This window comes from Globicephala melas, chromosome 6 (assembly GCF_963455315.2).
Source record: "Globicephala melas chromosome 6, mGloMel1.2, whole genome shotgun sequence".
NCBI lineage: Eukaryota > Metazoa > Chordata > Mammalia > Artiodactyla > Delphinidae > Globicephala > Globicephala melas.
The window spans coordinates 109,991,554-110,014,940 of NC_083319.1; the positions used below are offsets into that span (position 1 = coordinate 109,991,554).

At 40.0% G+C, this 23,387-nt stretch overlaps 1 protein-coding gene, 1 long non-coding RNA gene and 1 other non-coding gene across 5 annotated transcripts in view; 1 reads left to right on the top strand and 2 right to left on the bottom strand.

The window, feature by feature from the left end:
• Positions 1–23,387, bottom strand: part of GALNTL6 (polypeptide N-acetylgalactosaminyltransferase like 6) — a 1,150,777-nt gene that overhangs the window by 299,549 nt on the left and 827,841 nt on the right. The window lies entirely within an intron of this gene.
• Positions 4,652–21,907, top strand: LOC138842717 (uncharacterized). The gene is made up of 6 exons (XR_011377511.1): positions 4,652–4,718; positions 6,549–6,698; positions 6,855–6,900; positions 14,775–14,935; positions 17,701–17,785; positions 20,563–21,907. It is a non-coding gene; the product is annotated as an uncharacterized lncRNA (long non-coding RNA).
• On the bottom strand, positions 16,707–16,779 carry TRNAG-CCC (transfer RNA glycine (anticodon CCC)). The gene has a single exon. It is a non-coding gene; the product is annotated as a tRNA-Gly (tRNA).

Here is a 23,387-nt window from a genome sequence, read left to right on the forward strand (position 1 = left end):
AACTTTTCAAATTACATGCAACATTTTCTTAAGTTTTGACCTAAAGGGTAGAAAAATAAGAATGAGAGTGATTTGTAAAGAGAAAAATTAAAACCCCAAATAGTCTTCTCAAGTCTTGTACTGTGGAAAATAGGAAGATATCCTAATTTGTAATAGGCAAAGAATTAGGCGATTGGAAATTTAGAGGTATAATTAGGAAAGTTACACAGAGCTTCCTTGGTATTGATCTAGTGAAACATGTTATCCCTGACCAAGGCACAACAAATGAATAATGCACTAGAGATGACAAAGGAGGCTTAATGCCCAGGAAGGAAGCCTTTAATAAGTTTAACGACTTGGGAATATTATGCAAGAGTACAGTGCCTTGAAGAGAAAAAATACTGATAATAAAAACAAAGTAGAACGAAAACATACTTATCAAATATGAAAAATGATATAAAATTTAGCTCAGTCTCTGGGAGATGAAAACTCAACCTCTGACAAGGAGGAATCAATGAAAGCAGACCTCACAATGACCTACGAGGGGGTCGTATCTGTGGATCCTTTTGGACATGTTGCTTAAAAATTTATTTATGCCGTTGCTTAAAAGTTATTTTCATTTGAGCTCAAGATCAAATACTTAAAAATTATTTTCCATTTCATCTCAAGATCTACAGTAGGAAGATTATAAGAATTTAAAATATTATAATCAACAGAATAACATCAGGGAAGGAAAAGCACATGTGGTCAGGAAATCATTAACCTAAAAAGATAGATCTTCGAATCTGTGAGATAATGATTAATGTCTATAAGTGAATGAATCGGTTACACAAAAGATAACCTACATCCATTTCTGTCATGGTTTACATGTCTTTCCTGGTTGTTTTTGGCTTCGGTAAAGTTAATTATTATATCTTTTGTCTAGTACTCTGATTTTTTAAGCCTTTGACCACTTTTTCCATATCTACACTATAAAGCCATAAGTAAAAGGGGAAAGGCATTTATAGCATTTCAATTATGCCTTACAAACTGTGATGGGAGCAGTATACGATATGATTTAATCTTTACCCAAATTAATGAGGTACATAGAATTAGCTTTATCTTCCAGATGATGAATTGCAAGCATGATATGCCAAAGATTATACAAGTAGCGAATGGCCAAGCTCAGTTAGGTAGTATGCTTTCCATGACATTATAGCGATTACGGAAGTAATTGGTAATCATAATTATGAACACGGGATCCTCTGGAACCATCAAAGAAAGATTAAGTAATATTTAGTGTATCCTATCAGTTTAGTTTCCAAAGAATAGAAATAACTCTTTCCTTAACAGTCAGTCCACTTGATTCGATTTTATCTCCGGTGGTAAAAAATAATACAAAATGGTTAAGGGTATAAGGAAGCACATGCCTCCTGTCAGCTGATGGCAGCACAAGGGGTTTTCCTGAGATTGGGTGGGTTTCTCCCTCTGCGAAGGAACTTCAGATCGGGTGTAAGGTCTCAGCGCTGGAGGAAGTGTTCTCATTTTCCTCGTGTTGTTCCAGCCTCTGTTTGGAGACCTGACGCTCTCTGGCAGGTTCCACAGGTTGCTGGCTTTCCCCCCTTCACGCCCAGCCCTGAGAAGTCTTTTTTTTTTTTTTTTTTTTTTGCGGTACGCGGGCCTCTCACTGTTGTGGCCTCTCCCGCTGCAGAGCACAGGCTCCGGACGCGCAGCCTCAGCGGCCATGGCTCACGGGCCCAGCCGCTCCGCGGCATGTGGGATCTTCCCGGACTGGGGCACGAACCCGCGTCCCCTGCATCGACAGGAGGACTCTCAACCACTGCGCCACCAGGGAAGCCCCCTGAGAAGTCTTTTACAGAAACAGCACAGCAGCTTGAGATCTGCCTTCTCTGACTGCTCAGGTACCGGGTCTTCTGAGCCCTCTGTACACAGACCAATTTTGTTAAAAAGGTTTTTGTTCCCAGAGGAATTGTTAAACGATATATCCGTGTCCTAAGTATCTAAATAGTGGAGTTCCTGCGAGGCATCTTTGCCGTGATGATTTGCACATGTGGGGTGGTCAGTGCCCTAGAACCCAATAAAAAGCGGTGTCATTCAGAGTCACAGAGGGGTTGTCATTCAAGGTGAAGAGAACAGCAGCCTGAGGCACGGTGGAATCAGCTTCAGAATAGGAAGTTTCCGAGACTTCACGCAAGGTGAGATGAATCCAGATCTCCAGGGTTCACTGCAAGGGTTCAGCTTGTCAGGGGCTTCACTGAATCCTTGGAGGCAGAGGGTGAACTGTCTGGCCGAAGCTCCAGGAGCATCTCCCCCACGGCTGGAACTCCAGATGCAGAAGGACAGTGGTGACACGGGGCTGGACAGTCAGGGGGCAGCCAGATCGGGTGGGTCTCCTACACAAGGTAAAGGGTTTATACGGGATCCGGGAATCAGGAGAGAGACGTTGGACTTGCGCTTTGGGTAATAGTAGAGTGAGGGACCCTGCGAGGAGGTGGCATGTTGGTCCAGATGAGGAGAATGACAGTGTCCTTGATCAGGACAGCGCCACGGGTGTGGAGGATGAGGGTAAACAAAGGGATTCCTGAGATGGTTGAAAGAGACAGCATTTAATGCCTTATTAGGTAAGTGGGATGAGGGAACGGGAGCAATCAGCTCCTTTCCCAAATCCCAACAGATAATATAATTTATAATCTCTTAACAATTTCAGGACTGAAATTTTACATATTTTAAAAATTAGGTAGAGGCTGCTGGAACTTAATTAGTGCTCTGAATTAGAGAGAGGGGGAATGTGATCTATTTTTCATTCACTAGGAAGATACTCTGCAATTTTATACACACCCCAACCAATCCTAGAGTTGATGCTGCTTAAAGAGCTTTATTTCTAAGGTGAAGCTCTCATACTACAATTTTCATTTATTTAATTTTCTCCTGTTCTTTTTGTACAAGAGTGGCTAGTTAGCATCCTTGACTTCGGAGGTGTCACTCTGGGTCACCACCATGGTCCCTTCGCAGACTCCCAATGACCCCAAAGGCTATACTGTGGAAAACTATAGATGTTGCCTTGAAGAACCCAATGATAAAATACTAGGGTTATGTCCCAGACAATCCGAACTTCCACTTAACAATTTATTTAGCATATTGCAATTTTCTCATCATCTAAAACATTTCTATTCTGTCTTCTTTTTATACAGCATAATAGTAAGGGAAGAAGTTTCTTAGGCCTTCTACTTCCCATAAAAAATAAATAAAAGGAATAAAAAGGTAACTCATAAAGGAAGAACTCCTTGGTCTGAAGTGTTTTCAAAGTAGTTCACCCTTAGTTTATAACAAAAGGAATTCAAATTTAAACAATGACATATGATTTTTACACAGAATATTGGAAAATAATTTTAAAATAAGAATAGCTGGTTCCAGCAAAAGTGCTGCAATATGGATACATTTCAGACATGAGTATAAATTGCTCTAAGCTTCATGGAAAGGAATTTGTTAGTGTGTATTGAGAGACTTTAAAATGATCCTCTCTTTCGACCAGTAATTCCACCCATCCAGAGAAATCATCCAGACTATAGCAAAATATTTAATAACATATTTCATTTCAGAGTTAGTTATAGTTGTGAAAATCTGGAAATAGTCAAAATGTCCAACAACTGAAAAAGAGTTGATAGAAAAATTGAAAATGCAGAATATCAAATTATAGAATATGAGTTGAGATATGCAAACAGAGTAATATAGAGAGAGTATTAACAGTAATTATTGGAGGTTAAAATCCATGATGTTTTCCCCCACTCTTCTGTATACATTTCTGTATATTCCAAGTAATCGGCAATAAACATACGCTACTTTTATTTGCAAAAAAAAAAAATTTTTTTTCAGAAAGCAGCTAAGTCATACCATCTTGGATTTTTTTTTTTTTTTTTTTTTTTTGCAGTACGCGGGCCTCTCACTGCTGTGGCCTCTCCCATTGCGGAGCACAGGCCCCGGACGCGCAGGCTCAGCGGCCATGGCTCACGGGCCCAGCCGCTCCGCGGCATGTGGGATCTTCCCGGACCGGGGCACGAACCCACGTCCCCTGCATCGGCAGGCAGACTCTCAACCACTGCGCCACCAGGGAAGCCCCATCTTGGATTTTGAGGAAAAAATTTCCATTCACCATAGGTATGTCTGTTTTTTTGATAATTTATATAGATTTCAGTCTTTATCTAAAGCTTGACAGCTTTTTCTTTTTAAACATTATTAGACTGAGTGAACCCGATAACCACGCCCTTGCTAACCCTCCCCCTCTCTGGTCTCTATGTTACAGAGTCTGGAAGAGCAACTTTACATTCCCAGAGTCCCTTGCAGCTGTGGTACGTGCCTGGGACCGAGGGCCCTTTGTCAGATGCGTCTGCTGAGACGCGGGAGGTGGGTTGAGCAATGAGGAGGTTCTTTAACAAGCCTGGTGGCAGAGACACTCGGCTTATCTGGGTCACCTCTGTGGCACTTCAGACACCCAGCCTCAGCATCACACGACATCAGGGACCACAGAGCTGCGTTCACCAGGAGAGCCCTGGGCTATTGAAGTAGGATTTTTCTTGGTTCTCCTGAAGAGTCTGTCTCGTCTAACATTTAAAAATCAGTCCCTTTCTTTAAAATAGCTGGGCAAGGAGGCTGCTGTATTCCACAGAGACCTGATCTGCTTAATCCGGGTCATGTTACCCAGTAGTCCCATGCAGAGGATGCTTTTCTCACCACAGCAAACGGTATTTCTCTGATACTTTCTCACGTCTTCCTTTGCCTGATTTACTCATCTTTTCTTGACAATGACCCCACGCACCCTCTGTCCAGACGTTCATGCTTGCTCCCTTTTTGCCGAGCGTTCATTTTGTGTTCTGTTCTCTGTGCCCTTATGCATGTTGCCAGTGGCCTGGGTTACCCTGGCCTCTACCCCCCTGATGCCAACCACCCTTCAAGTCTCAGCTGTTACCTTGTCCTTCTCCGTGGAAACCTTGCTGACTCCATCAATGCTCCCTGATTATCCAGCATCTCGATGTTTCCGGCCCTTTATTCAACCAAAATGTTTAGTCCTTCATTTGGACTAGTTTTGTGTTGCAGGCTAATTATGGGGTGGGGCTGGGGTCCCATCTCTCTCAGAGCTTTGTGTTTCTATAATGCTCTCTCTGTGGCATGTCTCTTAGCGTTCTGACACACACCAAAGACAATGCCAGGCCCTCCCTCCTCAGTAAATCCATCATGATCATCAAGGCCAATGATTCACTCATTTACTTAAAGAAGAGTCCAGTAGAAATTATGTTAACCAGAAGGTTGGGGGGAATGTTATGGTCTGGCTCATTAAATTTTCAGGTTGGCTGAGAGATGTGAGACTCCTTTTTCTTTCTTTAATTGGGAAAAGTTCCCTGAAGTGCATTTGCTCCCTTTCCTGCTTCAGGAAGGACGCACTCGTTGGGCATTGCCCGGGGTCCCGCTCCAGGGAAGCCTTACACTGTGTCTGCAACCTGAAGTGATTGCACTCTCTGGGCCCTCATTGTGCTTTATGACCATAATGTGACTATTGCCTGATTTGTCTTTTCTTGGGGTATATTTATTCTGCACATTTAAACCTACCATTCAATTATAAATTGTCCCGGTGCAGAAAGAGCTTCTCTTTATTTTAAGTTTTATATTCCCCACTGGACCTGGCATAGTGTCTTGAACGCAGGAGGGATCAAAATGTTAGTTAAATAAATTGAGACGCAAAGAATACAAAGGGTCACCATTTTGAATATCAGAATCAGATTTGTTTTTCAGAGGGTGTAGTATTTGGGGTTAAATTTGTAGTATCACTGAGACAAATCAACAGGAAGGTAACAATAAAATTTCATTATGAGCTTATTTTAAAATTATTTGATGTTTTTCCTTAGAAAAATGAGCTGAATTAATTCTATTTAATTGAATGTTTTTGTTACCTTTCTCCTGACAGATTGAGATTTTTACCATATTATTTCTTTTTTTTTTTTTTTTTTTTGCTGTACGCGGGCCTCTCACTGCTGTGGCCTCTCCCGCTGTGGAGCACAGGCCCCGGACGCGCAGGCTCAGTGGCCATGGCTTACGGGCCCAGCCGCTCCGCAGCATGTGGGATCTTCCCGGACCGGGGCACGAACCTGTGTCCCCTGCATCGGCAGGCGGACTCTCAACCACTGCACCACCAGGGAAGCCCTTACCATATTATTTCTAAACTTTCCTCCATGACACACAAAAAAATCACTGTTATTTTAATTTCTAATATTTTGTCACTGTCAATTCTTAGTCTGAGCTCTCTTAAAATTATTCACAGATATACTTTATATACTTTAAAGACAGTTTATAATATTTTTTCTCAAATAGGGATACCTTAAAAGCTTTGTATACTTTGCATACTGGATGTGCTTTTTTGTTTTTAAAGCACGAGCTTTAGCTGAAAGCTGTGTCATCTAGATAAATTATCACCTAGCTTTCTTTAATATGAAAAACATTACATAGAAAATGTTGTGAGGCGGAAGCAGCATATTAAACATTCCTTGGGATGGTTTCATACTCTTTGATCTCCTTTCCAGGACACCAAGAAATATTTGGTGTAATGAACATGGTGAAGAATAAAGAGACAGGCAAGAACCATCAGCAGATGAATAAATGGCTGTGTGACCGATGGGCACATACTCCGAAGGAACAGTCCTGGAATTAGAAGATCTTGCCCCTTGCTGGAAGTAGGTGAAATGGCAAGAATAATACCTAACCCCTATATAAAATAAAGGATGTGAACTACTTGAAAATATTAAAGATAATGTTTTCTTAAAATTTCTTAAAAATAAGAGGAAAGTAATTTGACTTTTAAAATTTTATTTTCAAAAATGTTTTCACAGATGCAAGCACATTTCCGTCATACGATGATACTCTGAATTAGCTAGGGTAAGTTTTTTACTTTCCATTTTATCAACCTGGAACAAATAAAATGGGTCATCCAAGTTTGCTTTGGAAATAGCAATTCAAAGAATAGAAAAGTACTTTAACTCTTTAATTCTCTTTCTGTGATATAACACAATCTATCTTTTTCATGTTAATAATGACTATTAGTAATAAACGTATGTAATATGCCAGTTCAGCTATAACCACATCCTAACCTCAGCTCATTACAGAGTATATAGAAGAGAGAGTTCTAGGTAGCAGGGGTGGGGATGTATAACCTCTAGTCAGGGGTAGACTGGCTCTGTGGACAATAAAACACTACCATTTGTAGTGTGCACCGATTCCCATGGTGTAAACACTCCCCGCAGGGCTGATTTCAAGCTACCGTTGTGGCACCATGGAGCGGGGGTTGTGAATGTGCACAACCGACCCTCACACAGAGGTGTGTGTTCGCCCCTGGAGGGTATACGAGGCCCTACCCTTGGGCAGACACACAGGACACAGGCATATATGAGCACATATGAAAAGAGAAGATGTCTTTCAGGAAGGGGGCCGCTCAGGGATCTCACTAGCATCTTGGGCACTCTTGGTGGGAGGAAAGTTCACCACCCTCATCCAAGGGGTGCAGCAGTCACGCGTTGTAGAGAGGCCAGCACGGCTGTAAGCAGTGGAGCCAGAGCACTGGCACAGAGACCCTCTTACTAGACGTCCATACTTCCCCACCCTTAGTTCTATTGGTATATCATTGATAAGAAAAATGGTATCTATTTAACGTGTGCAATGTGATGGTCTTAAGTATGTATACATTGAGTAGTGATCACCACAGTCAAATACACATCCATCACCTCACATAGTTGTTGGGATATTTTTTTGGTTTGGTTTTTTTTTTTTTTTTGGTGAGAGTGTTTCAGATCTCCTTCCTTAGCACATTTCAAATATACAGTGTATTATTGTTAACCATAGTTACCGTGTGTACCGTTCTCAGAGTGTATTCATCTTATAACTGAAAGTTTGTATCCTTTGACCAACACTTCTCTCCCACCTCCCAGCCCTTGGCAACCACCATTCTACTTGCTGTTTCTTTGCCCTTGACTATAGTATTATTGTTTTTCAAATTTCACACGTAAATGATACCGTATACTATTTGTCTTTCTCTGTCTGGCTTCTTTTACCTAGCATAATGCACTCAAGGCCCATCCACGTTGTCACAAAGGGCAGGATTTCCTCCTTTTTTATGGCTGAATAACATGAATTGTATATGTATATCACACCTTCTTTATCCGTTCATCCTTTGATGGACACTTAGGTTGTTTCCATGCCGTAGCTATCGTGGATCATGCTTGAATGAACATGCGGAGGCATATATCTTTTGAGTTGGTGTTTTCGTTTTCTTCAGACAAATACCCAGAAGTGGAATTGCTGGGTCATATGGCGGCTCTATTTTTCATTTTCTGAGGAACCTCCATACTGTTTTCCACAGTGGGCTGTACCAACTTGCATTCCCACTCACAGTGTTAGGAGGGTTCCCTTTTCTCCACAACTTTGGCCACACTTGCTATCTTCTGTCTTTTTGGTGAAAGCCATGCTAACGGGTATGAGGTGGTAACTCACAGAAGTGCATTTTCATTTAGCACGAGATATCTGCTGAAGAATCAGATGTCATCTCTCCATAAACATTATGTGGGGGGATATTTAGAAGAGGGAAATTTCTGGGTTGTCCAAAAAGTGAACTTTCAGTTCTTTGAGGGAACGGCCCAAGCTGTCCAGGTGGTGGCAATTTCCTCCTCAAGAAGAGACCCTTTGGCGACTTCCCTGGAGGTCCAGTGGTTAAGAATCTGTGCTTGCATTGCAGGGGGCACAGGTTCAATCCCTGGTCGGGGAACTAAGATCTTGCATGCCACGTGGCACAGCTAAAAATAAGTAAATAAACTAAGTGAAAAAAAAAGAAAAAGAGAGAGATCCTTTGAGGCAGAGTGCGAGCACTGTGGTGGTTCTGTGCCTGGATTCTTTATTCTGAGGACAGTCTTTCCAGTCACCAGTCAGTCAGGTAGGGTGGGCTAAGACCTGTCCCTCAAGGTCACTGCGCTATTACTCCCGCATGTGAGACATTTAGTGCAGTGCCCGTCACACTGAAGAGCCCAGTGTGTCATTCCTACTGTCAGAGAATTCTAATAAGAAATTCTAAGAGATATTTTTTCCCCAAATCATGGTAAATATCAAAGAATCTATTCTTTCTTAATATCCCCAATTTATTCCTGTAGTTTCTGGTTTCTCACTTTGGTCTATAGAAAGGAGTCTATTGCCAAATCCATTAAAATAGAAACGTTCCAAACTTGGGCAAAATAACTGAATCACACATGCTACCCAGTTTTAATAATTTACCACAAATCTAAATTTATTAACTATTCCTAAGATAGTTTGCCCTATGCATTATTTATGGGGTCTTTCCCCTTTGGTGAACTGCAGCTGTCATATTAATTTTTAATCAAGTCATGAAATTCTGTAATTCATTCTTAAAGCCAGGTGAATAAAGAGAGAATGACCTCTAGGAAACATTATGACAATATATCCTATTTCTCAGAACACATTTACCATCCATTCTAAATACCAGATCTCAAAATAATTTTAAGAAGGATAGTTAGGACATGTCGTACATCCAGTTCCTCTGAGTAGACTTCGAGCTTATTTATAGCTGTGAAAGCCCACATTTTCTGCCTTTAGAGAAGCCACCGGGAACTGAATATTTATGATCCTGAGGCTGCCTCACAACTTTTGTGTTTTCCTCAGGGCTTTCACCCAGCCTGGAGGAGCAATGGAAACCGACGCTCTGCTCTCTGCAATCTGCCAAGTGCTAAAACTATTTTCCCCGAAACGCAGTCACATATTACCTTAGCACTAAAATGCATAAATTGGAAGAATCATGAAAGGAAAAGTTCAGTAGCTTCAAGGAGTGATTAACAAGACTTATTCACTGGAAAGCACCCATTCGGGCTGACTTACAAAGAACCTCTTATCAAACACAGCAGGTGCACGTTTCAGGTTCAAAGTCTTAGAAGGTGTGTGTGTGTGTGTGTGTGTGTGTGTGTGTGTGTGTGTGTGTGTGTGTGTGTGTGTGTGTGTGTCTATTTTTGTAGATTAAAAGCAAACCTCTATGAAATACAGATCTTTTAAAAGAAGTTTCTGTTTCAGTTATAAGAGAAATAATTACTAGGGATAAAATGTACAATACACTGACTATAGCTAACACTGCTATGTGGTGTAGTACAGAAAAATTAACAGGATAAATCCTAAGAGTTCTCATCCCAAGGAGAAAAATTTTTTTCTTTTTTTAAAATTATATCTACATAAGCTGATGGATGTTAGCTGAACCTACTGCAGTAATCACAATATATGTAAATCAAACCATCATGTTGTACACTTGAAACTTATGTAGTGATGTATGTCAACTGTTTCTCAATAAAACTGGAAACATTTTTTAAAAAAAATACAGAAGAACCAACCAAACCAAACCAACAAAAAATAAATAAAAGAAGTTTCTGTTTCAGCAGATTCCACTTAAGAGCAAAAAAAATTCATTTATACCTTGAGTTAGAGTCAACGAAACTGGCTGTATGTATAGGGTTTGTCATTTACTTACTGGCTTCATCACCCTGAATTGATCACCAGAATTCTCAGAGCTGTAGTCTCTTACCTGGAAAAGGAGGGTTATAATGTTACCTGCACCACAGAGCTGAGGAAAACGTGACAATGGGAAGTTCTTGTAAGAAACCGTTATATTATTGTTTTTATTATGTGCGTAAGACTGAAAGTGAAGCAAACACAAATCACGTTATCTTGAGCACAGAGGGGAGAGGCCCAGAAACAAACAAAATATAGATGATTTAAAGTGCTCTGAAAAATGCACATATGATTGGATCCTCTGAAGAAAAAAATTATTCCTAGAGGTACATAGAAACTCAAAGGACAGCACAGAACAATGTGTCCTATTTCTGTATTTAGGAATGGACACAATTCAGTCACTCACTATCCCAGTGCACAAGGTTTTAATAAAGTTAAAAAGGAAATAAGCGTTTACTAGTGTCTCCCTCTAGTTTTTGCAGGTTTCCTCTATAGACATTTGCTTGTGTACATTGTTTTATTAAAACAATCATGTAGGTAGCTTGCATTCTTGCCTTCACATCTAATGAATATGTTGCCAGAATCGTCTTTGTGTGTATATTCTTTTGGAGAAATTAGTATTGCAAACGAAGCTCCGGAGCGGGTCAGGGCATCGCTTCTCTCACTCCGGTGTGCGTTTGTGCGTATGAATCACCTGGGGACCCTGTTAAAACGAAGGCTCTGATTTAGTCGGTCTGAGTGGGACCTGAGGTTCTGTTCGGGTGATGTGATGCTGCAGGACCACATTGGAGGAGGGAGGGACCCCGGAGGACGGGACCCCGATGGTCCATACATCCTCACTGCTTGGAGGCAGCTGGTGCGCTGGCGGAGCCTGACAGGCTGGCGGATCGGGCGGTGGGTATCCGAGATCAGGGGGGCACGATGACCTCGCCTTAATTCTCTGCGTGGGGAGGATTGATTTGCTCACAGAAACCTAATCTCCACAGGATTCTCTCTGACATAGGGTGGTATAATTATTTTGAATATCAGTCAAGTTTCTAACGTGGACTTGGAGTTAGCGGACTCTGACGTCATCTCTTAGGGGAACCCTCAGCAAGGATAGTGCTGTGTTTCCCATCTGACTCTGCCAGAGGGCGAGAAGCATCTGAGCCTTGGAGGGCAGATTACCTGTTGATTGCCTGAACCTGAGACTGGCCTGGAAAGGAGGGATGGAGATTATGTGAAGCCAGAAGTAGACTCTGCACCCTGCCCCCCACCCCGCTGTTCTCTAACAGTCCATGAAAGCAGCCAGTTTTTTTTTTTTTTTAATTTACCTGGGAAAGTTATAGAAAGGATAAACTTATTATTTCTTTGTAGGCTCAGAAAGAGAATTCACTGTGACCTAGTATTTTAAAATATGGAGCAGTGGCTGGGGGAGAGATGGGTGGATGAGAAGCGGACCAAAAAACTGGTCTGAGAACTCGAGGAAAGTGGCTGAGAAGAATTTGCAGTCCCTTCTTCTTCACAGTGAGGCATTCTGCACAGTACTGCTGAGGGTTACAGACTCTGGGGTTTATTCTGCTAATTAATTCCAGCTTAGTCTTTTCTTTGTGCCTTGGGGTATTGCCATAATAGAGGTCCCTATAAGCCTGAATAAACAGATAAATGGATAAAGAGACTGGGACTAAATGAAATGGGACTACATTTTCCCATTTTTCCAAGCACTACATGTCTTGAGTGCTGCATTGGCTAAGGCTATGATTTTAGCAATTGAGACATCTATAATCAAGTAGAAATGCCCGTGAAAAACAAGTGAGCAAATGCCAATGATTAGTTCGATTTTAAACTAACGAACACGATTTACTAAATGACTGACTTTGGTATTTCATTTTCCAGATTTTTCAAAACTGCACCTACATTAATCCTGTTGAATTTTTTTGTTTCCATTTCTGCCCTTCTACATACCTCCCCCTTTTTGCCTATTTATGGTGATTTCCCACAGTATGTTCACCTATGCATCTGAAAATTTGAGAACTCAGTTGTCGGACTGCTTACTATGTTCAAGACAGTATCTTAAGTGCTATAGGGAATAAACATCATGTCAGGAAGATACACATATACAGGTAACTTCAATATTAATAAGTATCGTGAGTTTAACAATTTTCTCTTTGAACAAAAATGAATTAACTTCAACCTAGAATGAGCAGGAAGTCACAGAGTAATAAGCACGTTACTAGTCAATGAAGAAAATGGGTAGGGCTAGGAAATGACGAGTCTGAAGAGTGAGATCGTTTCAGGTGGAGAAAGCAGCATGAGGAAATGCAGAAGGTGGAACATGAATCATGTGTAATAGGGATTAAAAGTAGTTCAGTGGGGGCTTCCCTGGTGGCGCAGTGGTTGAGAGTCCGCCTGCCGATGCAGGGGACACGGGTTCGTGTCCCGGTCCGGGAAGATCCCACATGCCGCGGAGCGGCTGGGCCCGTGAGCCATGGCCGCTGAGCCTGCGCGTCCGGCGCCTGTGCTCCGCAACGGGAGAGACCACAACGGTGAGAGGCCCGCGTACCGCAAAAAAAAAAAGTAGTTCAGTGGAAGAGCAGACCCATGATGGTGAGAAGGATAAACATTTGGGTTTTTTTCCAGGCTTTGGCTATTATGAATAAAGCCATTATGAACATTCACCTGCAGGTTTTTGTGTGAACGGAAGTTTTTCATTTCTCTGGGAAAAATGCCCAGAAGTACAATTGCTAGATTATTATGGTAAACTCATGTTTAGTTTTGTAAGAAATGTCAAATTATTTCTCAGAGGGGCTGTACTATTCTTCATGTCTATCAGCAACATATGAGTGTTCCTCACCAGCAGTTGACACTAATCACTATATTTTATTTCAGCAATTTTGATACAAGTGCTATCATAAAATTTTGCCAGTAAATATAAACTTACAACAGAATTTTAAGGACTACGTAATATTCCATTTTATGTGGGAACTAACATTTCTTCAGTCAATTGCAAATTGATGAGAATTCAGGTTTTTTTCCACTGTTATAAACAACAGTCCAAAAAAGCATACATCTACTTGTGTCTGGTTATCTTACTGATTAAATTCCTAGGAGACAGAAGGCTGGTGTATTCTTTTTTTTTTTTTTATGGCTTTTGATACCCCAGCATTTGATTTGAGAGTCAAAGCCTTGGGTTTGAAAAGTGATTCCATCAATAATACCTATATGGTTTTAGGCATGCTGTTTAATCTCTCTGGATTTTGGTTCCTTCATATGTAAAAAGGGGATGATTGTTTGTTTCATAAGACTGTTGAAAGTACTAGTTAGAATATCTTGTATAATGTAACGCTCAAGAATCTTGAGCATGTACTCATTAAACACGAGGTCTACCTAGACTGAACTTCACACAGTGCTTTGAACAGAGTAGATGAAAGTACACTCATGTAGTTTATTTCATGCATCAATTCTGACCAGTGTGTTGGGCAACAGCATTGAGAAAAATCTTGGACTCGGCAGGAAAAATGCTCAGTGTGTGACCCCTCAGTGGATTCTTCTACTGTGGGTAGAGAAGAGAGGATAGAGAAGTACCCATCCTGAGTGAGGTGTATCACTTAGCAAATGTGATTGTCAGAATATGTCATCAAGCTGGAGCCGTCTTCCTTACCCTAAACTCGTGCAGAAGGGCATGCAGAGTCCTATAGTACTTGGAATATAGGAAGTTTTCTCCAAAGGTGACCGTGGTATCAGAAGATGAAAACTTTTCTGCCTTTAAGTTGAAGTGATGTTTGAGTGGATGAATATATGGAAGCTACAGAAACTCAGAAATGGAGAACATTTGACACCTTGTTAAGAATTTAAAATATGGTAACTACTTAGAGGGCATTCCTTAGCAATGACTCTTCATGTGTCTGATTAGTACACATGAAATATGTCGTCCGTTTTCACAATTGTTGTATTATCATTATTTTTAGTGGGTTCAGTTTTCAATCTTGTGTGGGTCCCACTGTCACTGGTGTTCACAGGACTCCACCAGGCCATGCATGTCACCCATGGGGACAGCTCTGTCTTATATCTAGTCTTTCCTTTGTCTCCTTCCCAAAATGCCTCTGGTCTCTCCCCCATTTAACTTCTACAGTTATTTAAGAGGTCCATTCAATTTCTTCGTACTTTTCCATGACCTTGATTCCTCCCTCTTATGGACCCTAATTAATTAATTTTTTTTTTTTTTTTTTTTTGGTACGCGGGCCTCTCACTGTTGTGGCCTCTCCTGTTGCGGAGCACAGCCTCCGGATGCGCAGCCTCAGCGGCCATGGCTCACGGGCCCAGCCGCTCCGCAGCATGTGGGATCTTCCCGGACCGGGGCACAAACCCATGTCCCCTGCATCGGCAGGCGGACTCTCAACCACTGCACCACCAGGGAAGCCCTGTTTTACTTATTTAACACGTATGTATTTTGGGGTCATCTAATTTATTGCATCATTATTTAACATTCAAAAAATATATATATGACCAAATCTGAAGGTTCTTGAGAACAGAAAATGGTTTATGATTGCTTGTATTCCCCAGCATCTAAGTTAGATATTTTAGAATAGCTGCTAAGTAGATGTTAATTGAATAAATGCCCTTATAAACAAAGGTATGCATGTGAAATTATGAGTGAGTGAACTAGTTGGAAATCTGGGATCTAGAAGTAAAAGCTGTCATACTCAATAATACCTGATGGTTTAACCATTGGATTGGCCAAAAAGTTCGTTCGGGGTTTTCCTGAACGAAATTTTTGGCCAACCCAATATAATGAACTTTCTGCTTATGTATAAAAATTTCTTAACTCAGTTTTAAAGGTTTTGATCTTGTTTACTGTGTTGTCAAGCTACTGAAATAGCTAATAACTGGGTGGATAAAGATATCTTTTCACTCCTAGCAATTTTTGTAAAGAACGGACAGCTATCTGTGTGTCTTTTTGTATTCATCTAAAGTTGGATGAGCTGGCCTTGCACAGTTGGGGGTTGGCTTGCATGATTTCTGTTTGTGGCAGATGAGTGAATCCGTGATTTGGGGAACGATTTATCTCCTGGAGGTCACGAGAATGGCGTCTGTGTAACGCCTACAGTTCAAACTAGTAACACAAGAGAAAGCCAACCTCTGCTTCCACCAATTTGTTTTTAAAATAAAGAATAATGCTATCAGTTAGTTGGTAGTTTTTTGTGAAAAATCATCCTTTCTGCTGTGTGTGGCCAGTGTTTCACCAACTGCTTCATTCTGTTCAGTTTACGTGTCAAGGGCTCAGCAGCTAACTAAATCCTTAACAAAGAGAACTCAACTGTGACACTGTCCCTGTCCGTTTCCGACTGTAATATCTTTGGTTGGAAGTTGTTACATACTGTGTAGTTATGGCCAAGTGACAGATAATAAGAGCCATATCTATTCTAGTAAAGCTGTGAGATTACTTTTTCATGGCTTTCCAACCAAAATAAATGCAAATTGTTTTTCAAGGTTCAGTGTAAAAAGTGTTTTGAGTTAAATGAATTATTGTACACCCTTTGACACATTGATTCTAACAAGTGACATCGTCATGTTGGCTGCAAACATTTCCAATTGCCAAAGTATTTTCATGTTGCCTTACAAGGACGGGATGGACCACTTTCCATCACCAAGTAAAGCACGTGCATATGAGAGAGAATGAAGTCTCTCTAGCCCTGGGATCTGGGCTCTGCCTGGCTCTGAGGATGTGACCACAGAACATTATGATTCAAGAAACAAAAGTGCCCCTTGGAGGACGGGGCAGATGCCACCTTGGGTTGTGTTTCTTTGGCTCTGATGATGTTTGATGTTTGGCTGGATTAGGTCTTTCTCTCTGGGCAGAGTCTCTCCACACCATCCCACATTTCTCACTGAAGCTGAGCTAATGAGAAGAAGAAGCACAGGGAACAGGCTCACAGCCCTGTTTCACACTTTGGGGAATCAGTTTTCTCTTTGTCCCTCATTTCCTTCATCTGTAGAATAGGTTAGATATACCTATCACATAGGTAGGTGTGTTTACGAATTAAAGGCAATATCATGAACATCAACTTTAAAAAAAAATATTTATTTGGCTGCGCTGGGTCTTAGTGGTGGCGTGCAGGATCTTCGTTGTGGTGTGAGGGATCTTTGGTTGTAGCGTGTGGGATCTTTTAGTTGCGGCATGCAGGCTCTTAGTTGCGGCATGCAGGATCTAGTTCCCTGACCAGGGATCGAACCTGGGCCCCCTGCATTGGGAGCACAGAGTCTTAACCACTGGACCACCAGGGAAGTCCTAATATCAACTTTATTGTATAGGAGAGGCTCAGATTTTTTCCCCCTAATTTCCTTCTCTTAGCTCTCGGGGAACACTTTCAGGCAGGATACCAAATTAATATCTCTATTTGCAAAACTTCATGGAGTTGACCAGGTTAAAATGATTTTAAATGTCACAATCACAAAGCCATCAATAAAGGCCCTTCCAAGTGGGGAGAAAGCACTGCCCCAGCTCACTCATTGCAAAGGCATAGCTGAGTCCTGCTAGCACTTCCCATATACACTGACCCAAAACAGGATAGCCAGTAAAATACAGGGCACAATATTTGGAACGTACTTATACTGAAAAACTATTTGTTTATTTAAAATTTAAATTTAACTGCTATCCTGTATTTTATCTGAAAACTCTAGCCCAAATTCCTGTACAAATTTTCTACTAGACAAATGGCTGTTTTTGAGCTTATCCTTGATTACACTATTTCATATTCCGTCACCTTGATTTTATGTATATTAAATTCCATTGGTTTATTGTACATGACACCAATTTCTACTAAGAATTTGCCACACTAAAAAAAAAAATTAATGAAATCAACTTTATCTTCTTAAAAGACTCTAAGGTTACCATTCTTGTAAAATTGCATTAAGGGATCTAAAATAAGACCTCAGTTTGGTTTCTGTTACATTATCTTCTATAGTAAAATAGAATAAACCTGTCAGTCAATATTCTACATCCCTTCTGTTCGTGTTTTATCTCTCCAGCTCGGTTATTATCTACCTGGTTAGGGACTCTACGCTTCTGTTCACCAAATGTTGAGGGTCATATGACCATCTCCTCCCTTTGTTATTTCTCTTCCCTTTTCTCACACAAACTTTAGTTTGTTTGTTCTGAGAGTTTTAATTTTGTGAAATTGAATTTTTCCCATCCTTTCCCTTCAGGACGTAAACAGAGGAAAAGGCTCTTCTTAGGAATTATACTGAAGCATGAGGAGAGACATACTGTATGCTCCAGAGTTACCCTGAGGTGAGTTGGGGGTAGTGAATCAGAAGGGCTGGGTGTTCCAGAGTTACTTTCCCTCTGAGGCCACTGGGGCGTGACGAGAAGGACAGTGGACGTGCCATTCAAATCTTTACATTCAGGTCCTTGTCCTGAAACCTAGTAGTTATGTGTTCTTGCAGTAATGACTTGATATTCTGAATTTCACTCTTCTCAGCTATGATATAGGAATAATAATATATCCACAAATAACTGCTCTAAGAAATACAATAATAGTCAGGAAAGTGACTTATAAACTATAAAGTATTATACCATTATAAGATATTAATTTTTCTATATTAAATTACAATTCATTATTCACAGGGTAGTGTTAGAAACTTATAGATACATATACTTTTGTATATATACGTCTATTATACGTACAAAACAGCATCTGCCTTAAGACACTGATGTTGTGTATTCTTCACTAACTGTTTTTAATTCATCTTGAATAAAGTGTCACAGAAATTCTTTTTTCCATCAATTAGATCAGTAAAATCTGCTTTTCAGAAGAAAGTAAAACAACAAGGGTAAGAATACCACAAAGGATCCCAGAGACTTCAAGAACACAGTTTACTCTTTTGATAGAAAAAAGAACCACCAGAATAAGGTCTCATTATTTACCAGGCATTAACCATTGACTAATTCTGCTTGATTCCCTTAATTACCCTCCACGAGCTACACCGCAGAAGCCATACCTCCATTCAGAGCCTGGGAAAAGGGCACCCCCGGGTCTCTTCAATCACAAGAGACAGACAGCTGTGATGGGAGTGAGGGTAGAGTTTCTGTCGATAAGATGGAAACTTCTCTGTGTCTCTATGCTCAGGGCCTCTTTCATTCTGTTTCCGACTCTGCCATGAAAGAGCCCAGCCAGGGCTCATTGTAATTCTGTGCTGAGATGCATGTACTCATCTCGAATCTTTGTCTCAACTGACTAGTGTTTGGTAACCCCTGCATTCTACAGGGAATCACGCATTGCCATCCATGCTAGACATAAAATATCTGTTTTGACAGTCTTTGATTGTACTTAAATAGTACAGATTTTAAATAATCAAAGAGGGCTTATGTCATAAAGTTTGAGGTCTCAGAAGTGCTTTTCTGTCAGCAAGGAGCAGAAGGTTTTTTAAAAAAATAGGATCATAAAATGATAGAACTAGAAGATAGCATGGAGATGCCTAGACTTAAGCACTCAGTTTACAGATGAAAAAGGACATACAGAGGAAATAAAAGAAGCTAGAGTAGCTTGCCTAAATTCACATATCTGGTTAAAAAAAACTAGTATTTAGATCTCTTAGATCCCAATTAATTTTTCTTTCCAGTACAACTTTTAAACCTTTTAGATTCCTTCCTCCCTTCCTTCCCTCCCTCCCTCCTTCCTTTCCTCCTTACTTTCTTTCGTTCTTTCTTTCCTTCTTATTACTATTATTATTTGTTACGATTATTATTTATTTAGGTTAATAAAGCATATACTTGGAGCCAATAGGCTTTGATCAAATTCTGGCTCCGTCACTTATTAGCTGTGGAATCTTCGGTAAGCTGTGTAGCTTCCTTAGGCTTCAGGTTTTCAGTTATAAAATGGAGAAAATAACACTATTTATCTCATAGGGATAATAAAGATTAAACGATCAGAGAGTAAAACATATGTAAAGACTCTTTTCTGAGCCTAGCTCAAAAATATTGGTCATTACTGTTATGAATCCACAGTAGTGTAGATTTTAAGAATTAAGTGAATAAACTTAAGGTATGCTAAGTGATTCTTTTATCTCACATATTAGGATGATTAAAAAGTCAATACACAGTTTTAATGGGAAAATATAATTAGATCAAAATTACCAGAATTCAGCTCCAAAGATTGTTGTAAGCGGTGAAAATGTGAAAGTAATCATAGATAGTTATGTTTGAGGGAAAACCTGAGAAAAGAATAAATTATTGAGAGAAGATATGGAAGTCGTATATATTTTTTTCAAGAGAACTGTAGTACAATACTCAAATAGATTTGAATCGTATATCTGCCACTTAAAAATCATGTAATCTTGGGCAAATTCCTTAACTCTTCATGTTGGTGTTCTTATTTCCCCTAGCTTTACTGAAGTATAATTGACAAATAAAATTTTTTATATTTAAGGTATACAACATGATGATTTGATATATGTATACATTGTGAAATGATTACTACAGTCAAGCTAAGGAACACATCCATTGCCTCATAGAATTACAATATTTTTCTTGTAGTGAGAACACAAGATCTATTCTCTTAGCAAATTTCAAATATACAAAACCATACTATTAACTATTCTGTGTTGGTGTTCTTATCTATGCTACATGGGATAGCTGTCAAAATTAAATAAGACAACATATATCAACTATGTACAGTAGAAAATAAAGATGATAATAATAGGTCTAGTAATAGAGTTGGGATAAATAGTAGTAGCACCCAGGTCAGCATCTAATGGTGGAGAAACATTACATACTCATAGATGCAGTGTCTAGAAAAATATATAATGCTTTAGAAGTACAGGTATAACAGGTCACCCTGTCACATTTTAGACCAGGGACTAGCCAACTCCGAATCCTATCTCTATGACCCAGAGGTTTAGAATGATTTTTACATTTTTGAGTAGTTGAAAAAAATCAAAAGGTGAATGATAGATTATGATATGTGAAAGCTGTACAGAATTCAGATGTGAGTGTCCCTCACTGGAGTTTATTGGCATACAGCCATGCTCACTCATTTCATGTTGCTCATGGTGGCATTTATGTTGCAGTGGCAGAGCTGAGTGGTGGCAACAGAGCATATCTGGTCCACAAAGCCAACCTTATTTACTGTCTGGGCTTTTACTGAAATCATGTGCTAACTCCTGTTTGAAACTGAAAAATCACCTGTGAGAGAATGTATTTCCATCAGACCCAGAACCAGAGACTGATATCACAGAAGAATGCATCAGGAGAGAGGAGAGCCTTTCCAAATTCCTCAAATAAACCGAAGCAGATCAAGAAACAGTTGAGGAGAGTTGTTTATGCCAACGGCTGCTCCCAGTGCGTAGGAAAGAAGATGGTAGAATAATGGTCTTTATGAAAGAATGGATATTCTTTCAAAGAAAAGGCTAACAAATGGGCAAATGTTTTCTTAGAAAGGAAATGTGCTTCTGTCTTCCCTATATCCCATAGCTTAGGCTGTTCTCGATCCTCTGCACTAGAGGTTGGACTCCCTAGAAAGCAATCAGATCACAGCCAGTGGGCAAATTGCCCCACAGTTGTTTGTGGCTGCTGAGGGAAACAGACCGTTTTTGGAAACTCTGCCTGAGAATCTAGCATTAGGAGATTAAAATGTCTATGTGAGAAAAAAACAACCTACAGAATGGGAAAAATATTTGCAAACCATACCTCTGATAAGGGGTTACTATCCAAAATATATAAAGAACTCATAGAACTCAATAGCAAAAAATCCCAAATCATCCAGTTAAAAAATGGGCAAAGGACCTTAATAGACATATTTCCAAAGAAGATATACAAACGACCAACCCAACAGGTACAGGAAAAGATGCTCAACATCACTAATCATTAGGGAAATGCAAATCAAAACCAGGATGAGATATCACCTCACGCCTGTTAGAATGGCCGTCATCAAAAAGACAAGAGCTCAGAAATGCTTGCGAGGATGTGGAGAAAAGGGAACCCTTGTGCACTGCTGGTGGGAATGTACTAGGTGCAGCCACTGTGGAAAACAGCATGGAGGTTCCTCAAAAAATTAAAAATGGGACTACCATATGAGCCAGCAATTCCACTTCTGGGAATGTATCTGAAGGAAGTGAAAAACACTATGTTGAAGAGTTATCTGAAACCCCAGGATCATAACAACGTTATTTACAGTCACCAAGACACGGAAACAACCTACGTGTCCACTGACAGATGAATGGATAAATAAATTATTGTATATATAACAATATTATTCAGCCATAAAAACAGAGGAAATTCTGCCTTGCAACCACATGGAGAAACCTTGAGGACATTATACAAAGTGAAATAAGTTAGAGAAAGAAAAATACTGCATGGCTTCACTTACGTGCGAAAGAAAAAAAATAACAAAATCTCATAGAAAAAGAGATCAGACTTGTGGTCACAAGAGGCGGGGGGTAGGGGGAGGGAGAAGTTGGATGAAGGTGGTCAGAAGTACAAACTTCCAGTTAAGATAAATAAGTAGCACTAGGGATGTAATGTACAGCACGGTGACTATAGTTAACACTGCTGTATTGTGTATTTGAAAGTTGTTAAGTCAGTAAATCCTAAGAGTCCTTATCACAAGGAAAAAAATTTTTTTTCTTCTTTTTTTTTTTTGGTATATGAGATGACAGATGTTAACTAATTGTGGTCATTTCATGATGTATGTAAGTCAAATCATGCTTAAATGTATACAGTTCTGTATGTCAACTGTATCTCAATTAAATTAGGGAAAAAGGCTCACGTGAGGGATTGGTTGCACTAAATTTAAAAATGTACGCAAATTAGAGACAAAACATCCCATATCGCCTCAACGGACCACGCGTCACTCTCTTTTCCATATACCCTGTTCTATACCAGTTACCCCAATACTATGTGAATTCTCCTTTCCCAACACATTTGCTCAATCTGTTTCCTCAATCGGAATTTTCATCCTTTGCTATAAAAATCTTTTCCAGCTTTCAAAACCCTATCAATTTCCTCCTTTTCGAGAAAATTCTTCCTGTACGGCAGTTAGAGTTGTTCCTTCCCTCTTCTGTCTTTCCACACTTCTTCAGATGCACCTCTGTTTCATTCTTTATTCTATTCTTACTTGGCTTATTATGCATGGCTGCACCCATCACTGGACCATAAACTCCTTAAGAACAAGACCAGGGGCTGCCGTTTGCTGCCCCCTGTCCTTAAGCTGAGTGTTTTGAGCATGGTGGAGGCCTAATGAATAGCTATTAAAGTGAATTGCTAAAGTCATTTCTCCCCCTTTCTCCTCTTCCGTTTCTCCAAGGTGGAGCTGTCCTCAAAAAAAGTGGCAGGGAAAGTAATGAGTGCTATTAAAAATCAAGGGGTGTTGAATTGGGTCGAAGGGCAATACAATCCCAAGTCTCTACATATTAAAATATTGTACAATTAACCCTAAATAATTCTCACTATGTAAAGAGCAATTAACACACACTGAACTAGTCATTAAACATGAATATAGAAAAATGTTCTCTTCTGAATAGCTGATTTGTTTCTTAGAGCAGTAAACTTGGAGACTTTTTTTAGTTATTTGCTGGAAAAATCAGCTTTTTCAGGGATAGACACTTAGTTAGCTAGAGCAGGTGATTAACGCCAAGAAAATAACATGTTGATCCCGTGAGACGAACCACTGCTCGCACAGATTATATTTAGCATTTCAGGTGTTTAACTGAACTCTGAAGTAGAACCAGAACAGGATGGATATAAAAGCAAAAATAACATTGTCTCTGGCATAGCCAACAGCACCTTTTAAATCTCATCCCCTTAAAGTCGGAAACATTAGCAGCCCCTGCACCCACATGGCCTAATATCTCTTAACTTCAAAATGAAGGGTCACACTTGGGAGCCTATTTTTGAT